This window comes from Anomalospiza imberbis, unplaced genomic scaffold (genome assembly GCF_031753505.1).
Source record: "Anomalospiza imberbis isolate Cuckoo-Finch-1a 21T00152 unplaced genomic scaffold, ASM3175350v1 scaffold_85, whole genome shotgun sequence".
NCBI lineage: Eukaryota > Metazoa > Chordata > Aves > Passeriformes > Viduidae > Anomalospiza > Anomalospiza imberbis.
In genome coordinates, this window is record NW_027100469.1 from 213,620 (window position 1) to 221,512 (window position 7,893).

Genomic DNA, 7,893 nt, shown 5'->3' on the forward strand with positions numbered 1-7,893 from the left:
TGTTGAATTTTTTAAAATTTATATTTTTCGCACTTATATTCAAATTTACATTTTAAATGTAGAGTGATGTATGGTGTTACTTATATTCTATTTCTTCCTATTACTTATTTTTATTTCTATATTATATTTTACAGATATCTTTATCCATCGATTATATATTATCTGTATTTAGAATTATATCAAAATAAAATGTATATACATCTTTTTCTTTTCAAGAAAATTCCTGCCTTTAAGCAAACGAAACCTTAAAAAAGCCCTTTCTTCAAACGATCTTTAAATATTTACATATTTTCATAATTTTATTCACATTTGCATTTAGAGTGTATATTGACGTATTATATTAAAAAGATGTAATCTATATAATAATGCAACAAGATAGATAAATTATTATTTCTATTTTACGTCATCTATACGCCCATACATATATTTACTTACTTTTTAATTTTTATATAGATCTTAACGTATGTATGATGTATTTCTATACATAGACTTCTAGCTTTATTTTATAATTTTTGTAATAAAAACCCTGCCTACTACCAAATTAAATGAAACAAATTTATTTTAAACTATATTTGAATATTTCAGTATTTATGGTTTTGATATTTACGTTTATAAGAGCGTGTATATTGTATTACAATAAATTTTATATATACAATAAATACAAAATATTTTGTATTTAGACATAAAATATATTTGGATTATACTGTGTTATTATGAGACATACACAGTATTATATGTATTGTATTGATTTCTATGATTTTGGGGTTTTTTTGTACTTTATATTTCTATATATCTACACATATTAATGATACATTTTATGTTGATATTTTATATGGATTTAGTTTATAGCTATCATCTATGTTTACATGTATTTACACAAACATATAAAACACTCTCTATCAAACATTATAACATCTTGTGGTAAGAGATTATTTATGTTACATGTTCTCTTGATATGTATTCTCTTTGTATTTAAAACTGGAATTTTATATTCCCATTTTTATATTTCTGGATTTGTTTTCTTTCATTATAGTTATAATTTTGCATTTAAAATCCAATTCCTGAAACTAAAATGCCAATACAAACAGCATCCAATTCCCACCAATGCCGTCCAAAAATGCTAGAACGGCTCCACCGGCCAACCAACCACCAGCAAAAAAACCCCACACTACACTCTTTTCGCTAACAATTCTTATCACATCACACGAATGAAACAAAAATTTGTTCAAGCTCTATAGAAACCCACACAGCAAATCACAAAGACCACCAAAAAGAAGAAAAAAAAAAACAAAAAACAAACCAAACCCAACTAACATACTAAACTCCAAACCCTACAGCAGACCCTGAACGTTACTAAAACCCAAAAATAGAACCAAAACTCTACCTCTACGCTAACTCATAAAGAGAACCCAATACTCTATAAAATTAACTAAAAAAACCCACCAAACTCATTACCGATATAAAAAAATCTAAACCACAGAGAAACAAACAAATCACCACCCAAATAAAATAACTGCCTTAAAAAAATCTAGCATATAAATACCCATGTTCCCAAAAATAAAACGAATAAAAAACTGCAACCAAATAGATCAAACTACAAAAAAAACAAAAAAAAAAACCAAAAACACAACAACTTAAATTAACAACAGCAAAAGTATTCCTAACTCAATAAACCCATAACGCCTCAAACCATCAAAACCAAAATACTACCTAGAAATAAACACGAAGCCAAAAGATAAGTGTAACCGTAAACAATATCTCCCAAATTCTCTGCAACAATAAAACATACACGACAATCAAAAAACCAAATGAATAAAACCTCTATAATACACTAAACAATAATGCAATCATCAATATTATAAAAACCTCACTAATGAACTACAGGACACTACCTCAAACCCACCAAAACAAACACTACAGCCTCTACGGCAAAAAAAGTCACCACAACCGAATTAAAAACCTACCCTCTACTTCATGCTACGACCCATAAAAACCACTGTAAACCTTAAAAAATATAATTTTAAATTATAATTTTTATCCAACCAACCAACCAACCAAACAAACAAAAAAAAACCCAACCAAAATCCCACAAAAAAAAAAAAAAAAAATCCAACAACAAAGCTCAATCGAAAAAACCCCTTGTCATCAGCACCTGAACCAAGAACCATGACATTCGAGAAGTACACCGTGTCCATTAGCATACACCTACTACGAACCAAACGAAACGATACAATCAATTCCTAAAAACCACCTCAAAACCGCCCCATCAAGGAACTTGGGAACATTGAAAGCCGCGCTCCCGGCACGAAAGCGGCTCCTCCGGCAGGCAGAGGCGGCGCCGCGCCGGGAGACCCCCGCCCGCTGCCCCCTCTGCCCGGCGGGGCCGGCACCGGGCCCGGGGCGCCCCGGCGGCGCCCGAGCCCCGCGCCCGGAGCGGACGGAGCGGCCGGCACCGGCCGGCACCGGCGCAGCGCCGCGCCGCCTCTCCCGCCCGCCGGCCCGGCAAAGCTCCCCTCGGCTCCGCACGCCTCGCAGCGGCGCGGCTCTGGCGGTCCCGCGGCAGCCCGGCCGCGCCAAACTCCCCTTCCCCCTCAGCAGCTCCCCGGGCCATGCCAGCAGCGCCCGCCACAGAACCTTTGGTGCCGGCCCAGGGGCAGAAGAAGCGCCCTCCAAGGCAGCGGCACACCCCGATTTCAACCCTTCAAACGCTGCGAGAGCTGCAGCTTCCTTCAGTTCAACCCCCGAAACCGACGCCACACTCAGGTGCTCGCCTCACTTCCTCGAGGGCAAATAAATGTGTTCTCCCCTTCCATTTCGTCCCCTAGAAGAGCAGAAAAGAAGGGGCTTTCCTCAAATGAAATCCCTCAGATTGTGGGAATCTTTAAAATCAGAGGGTTTGGGGAAAGCTGCAAAAAAAAGGCAGGCCTCACAAACAGCACAACTGCGGGTAGAGCTAAGCACTAGACATCAGATTTGTCAGCAGACAAATTATACAAGAAGTAGCAGTTAACTACAACTAGAGCAATGGTCTGTGTATTAACGCCCCTCTAGAACAACTCCCTAAGCTACAGAAAAGTACATCTAGCGAGACACTAGGAAGTTCTAAGCTTGAGAATGGAGCCCCGTGCATTGTGTTTTAAGGCTTACAAGCAGGTATTGCACTCGAAATAAGCGAGCATTGTTTTAAAAAGCAAAGGTACGTGTGCTTACAGGGGTTAGACAGAACTACTGTCAATATGCTTGTGCTTCGTGTGACCGGTCCAAAAACTTTCCAGTAAATTCTAACATTAGGTTCTTGGTCTGCTGGCGGGGATGTGAGCTGCTGGCATCTTCCCACTGTCATAAGCATGTCATGAGAGTGATGCGAGAAAATTAAACAGCTCGAGACGCCTTCCTCAGCAGTCCCGCCCCGTTCGTGATTTCTACATAGACCCCCGGCCGGCGAGACAAATGATGGGAAAGGGGGATTTTACCTCAAGCCAAACCCTTTAAAAGGAGGGACAACAGGGCTGCCCCCTCCATTTAAACCTAAGGGTGATGAAAATGGAGGGGGGGGTTAACCTCAAATCGAACCCATCAAACGACAACAATATTTTCCCCCTTCCATTTAAAATAGAACCCAGGGGTTCCCTGCCACCCCTGGGATACCCCTAACACCCTGGAAAAGGCAGGTTTGCCTTCAGCCAATACCCTCAAAACCACAAGCGAAGAGGGATTGCCCACCTGTTCAGACAGGGTCAATAATGGAAAAGAAGTCGCTACCTTCAATTTGAATTGCTTTTGGCCTCAAAATCCTTTTTTTTTTTTTTTTTTTTTTTTTTTTTTCCCTGGGAGCACCGTGGAGGGATTGGCAAAATGAAATTTAAAAGGGAAAGGAGAAATGTCCCCGCTACAAATACACATGGGCTCACCTGTTTGGCTGCTGCTTCTTCCCGGCACAAAGGTTTGTCCCTCGGCACCTCCTTGGAGCAATGCTCCAGGTATCCAAGTGACCCCCCAGACCCTGCTGTCTCAAGCTCTCACCGTCCTTCCAAGGACAGCCCCGGGAGCCCCCCAAAAGCTCCTCTTCTCCGGCAGCTCCATGCCAAAGTGAGCTGAGGCAAACCCCCTTAAAAGAGCCCCCGGCAGGAGCCGGCCCCTCCTCATCCTCACAGCTCACACCTGGGGCTGCTCGGGGTTTCTTTCCAAATGAATTCAGAGACAAATTCCTATTCTTACCAATAGCTACAAAAACGAAACACTTGACGGGATTTAGTATTCTACACACACCCCTCCCCGTGCATTTTGGGGCAGCTTTGGGTCCCTCTGGGGGACGGCACCCAGCGTGACCCCCCCTCGTTCGCCACCCACCTGCTCCTCCACCGCAGTGTGCCTCCCTCTCCGAGGGACCTTGGGGCGCCCCAAAGGACATCAGAGCCCCGCGTCTTCGCCCCCTTTTCCTGGCCCCCAAAGAAGGCACAGAACGAGTCCAACTGCCCTGCAGAGCAGCCCAGCACTTCCTTCAATCCCTCTCCACGTGTCCATCCCCCCCGAAAGGGACTCTGCCGCAACAAGAAAGCCCCCCGAAGGGTTGAAGCTCCTGCCCAGCCTCGCTGTCACAGGCGAGGGGCAGAAAGAGGGAGTGGCAGAGACGGCGGGGACGCGGCACGGACGGCACGGCACAGAGCGGGGGCCGCTCTCGGCGCGATGCCGGGAAAGCCCCGGGTCCGGCAGTGCCGGGCGGCGTTTGGCCGGCACGGGGGGATCCGCCGAGAGCCTCCGGCCCCGTGCGGGGACTCCTGCCAGGGCCCAGGGGCGCCGCGCCGGGGGGGTCTGCGGACAGAGAACAGGAATACGGGGAGAAAGAAGGAAGAAGGAGAGGCAGAGAGAGGGACAAGAGGGGGAGCCTCACAGAGCGCCCGCCGGGCTGCAGCCCGAGCCCGCCCCGGCCTGCTCGGGATGCCGCGCTCGGCGGAGCTCGGCTCGCTTCGGCTGAACTCGGCTCCTCGGCTCGCCTCGGCTTTTAGCCGCTAGACTCGGCTGGATTCGCCTCTTCGGCGCAGCTCGGCTCGGCTCGGCTGAACTCGGAGCCTCTCGGCTCGGCTCGGCTCGGCTCGGCTCGGCTCGGCTCCCTTCGGCTCCCCGCCGCCGCCGCCTCCCGTTTCGCGCGCACAGCTCGGTGCTCGCCCGCTGCCGAGCCCCGCGGGCGGCCCGGCCCGGCCCGGCCCGGCCGTCGCTCGGAACCCACCCCCCCAACCCCCCACCGCAAGATTAGACCATGCAGGGTTTCTGTGTTAAACCCTTTTTGTCCTATAAGGAGAGAACTTCTCTCTACCTCCTTCGTCTCCTCATTTTTCGTCTTGGATTGCAAAATCAGAGTTACAAAAACCTCGTCAAGTACAAGACTTAGTAAGTAGTCCAGAAGGTAGTCCCGTCAATTGCATAACCTAAAGAAAACCTTATACTTACGGTTCCACAAAAAAGAAATCGGACCAGAGTCCTACTCACTGTGTCAAACCTTATTTAAAACACACAAAACCCCCAAAAGAAATAGTTCCACAACCAAAACAAAACCTACAAGTAACACCAACCAGAACCACACCTCCAAATACGCTGCTTATCAGCCACCAATCCTAAAAACCTATTTTCTACACACCTTGGTAGTACAGCTCTTCAAAACTAACCTCATCCTTTACAAACACTAAATCGCAAACCAAAAAACTTACACGTGACGTCAACTCTTCAAAGAGCATTTAGACACTCATACCCCAAATGACAGTTCAACCACCAAAAGTAAAATTACCGAGATCATTACAAATAAATACCTGTCTAATATTTAGTTACAAAACAACCCCAAAACCACACAAAACCACAAAGAAGTTACCTCAAAACATCAAACCTACCTACCATTTAAAACAATTAACCCTACCAAGACCAAACATAACAAGAATACATTAAAAAAAACCAAACAATCAAAAAAAAAAAAAAAAAAAAAAACAACCAAAAAAAACCACCCAACCACCAACCAAAAATACCCAATGACTCCAACACAAATTGACTTCTCATTATCAAAACAGTATGACCTTTTAATAACCTAATTCTATTGTTTCTACATCTCTTTTAACACCTAAAAGAACTACAACTCACACTTGAGCCACAGTAAACAAACTTACTTATTAACTAACCAAATGAAACAATAACACATCTGTACCTTTACATAAATTGCTGCCAAATATAAACATCTTTAAACATACTACTTTGCCAAATAAAACAACTGTTAATTTTTTATTCTTAACACACAATCATAAATAGAAAACATGTTTTAAAGCATACAAATCGACGAAATCACAAGAAATCATTTTACAAAAACATTACAAAATGGTTTTAGAAATTAATCAATTACGCAGAAATAAAAAATAAGCCCATCATATTTTCAAAAATTAAAACATCACTAAATAACTTAAATCATTATTAAAAACTAAAAGACTCGTTTTATTAATAACTATAATTATTACTTTCCATCTCCCCTACCTACTTCATTTTTTACATGGAACTCTACAAAAATCCTTAACAAGTATATTTATAACTTAAATTCAAAAACATATATATATATATATAAAAAAAAACATACTTAACAAATAATCCACATACCAAACATCTAAACGAATAAAAAAAAACCCTAATAAAATACTAAGATATTCATAACAAAAAAAGCCAAACTCATTAACATAAAAACCAATATAAACACATGGAAATACCTACAATTAAAAAATACATACCTGAATAAACAACATTCGTACCTTAATAATTCACTATAAACTCTTACCAATTAATGACTAACATTAATTACTTGATACCAATGAAATACAAGGAACTGTTACTTTACCCAATAAATGTAATAAACTATTATAATGTAACTAATAACTTTAAATCACACTTTATGAAAAATATAAAACATTAAAGCAAGGTATCCTAAAAAAAATCCCATTATTATCACTACACAGAAAAAAAAAATTAAAAAAAAAATATATATATCTACAAATATCTATATACAGGTAGATAGATAATATATCCATCTCAACAGCACTGTCTGGGATTGATTCTTGTTTTCTCTCTTGACTCCTAAATTTATTAGCCACAGAGTATGGAGTAAGGAAATCATTTTATTTATCACCTTGTTCTCCAGAAACCTGAAAAACAAAATAAAACAAAACAAAAACAAAGGGAAAAAAAACCCCACCCAACCACCAACCAAAAATACCCAATGACTCCAACACAAATTGACTTCTCATTATCAAAACAGTATGACCTTTTAATAACCTAATTCTATTGTTTCTACATCTCTTTTAACACCTAAAAGAACTACAACTCACACTTGAGCCACAGTAAACAAACTTACTTATTAACTAACCAAATGAAACAATAACACATCTGTACCTTTACATAAATTGCTGCCAAATATAAACATCTTTAAACATACTACTTTGCCAAATAAAACAACTGTTAATTTTTTATTCTTAACACACAATCATAAATAGAAAACATGTTTTAAAGCATACAAATCGACGAAATCACAAGAAATCATTTTACAAAAACATTACAAAATGGTTTTAGAAATTAATCAATTACGCAGAAATAAAAAATAAGCACATCATATTTTCAAAAATTAAAACATCACTAAATAACTTAAATCATTATTAAAAACTAAAAGACTCGTTTTATTAATAACTATAATTATTACTCTCCATCTCCCCTACCTACTTCATTTTTTACATGGAACTCTACAAAAATCCTTAACAAGTATATTTATAACTTAAATTCAAAAACATATATATATCTATATATATAAAAAAAACATACTTAACAAATAATCCACATACCAAACATCTAAACGAATAAAAAAAAACCCTAATA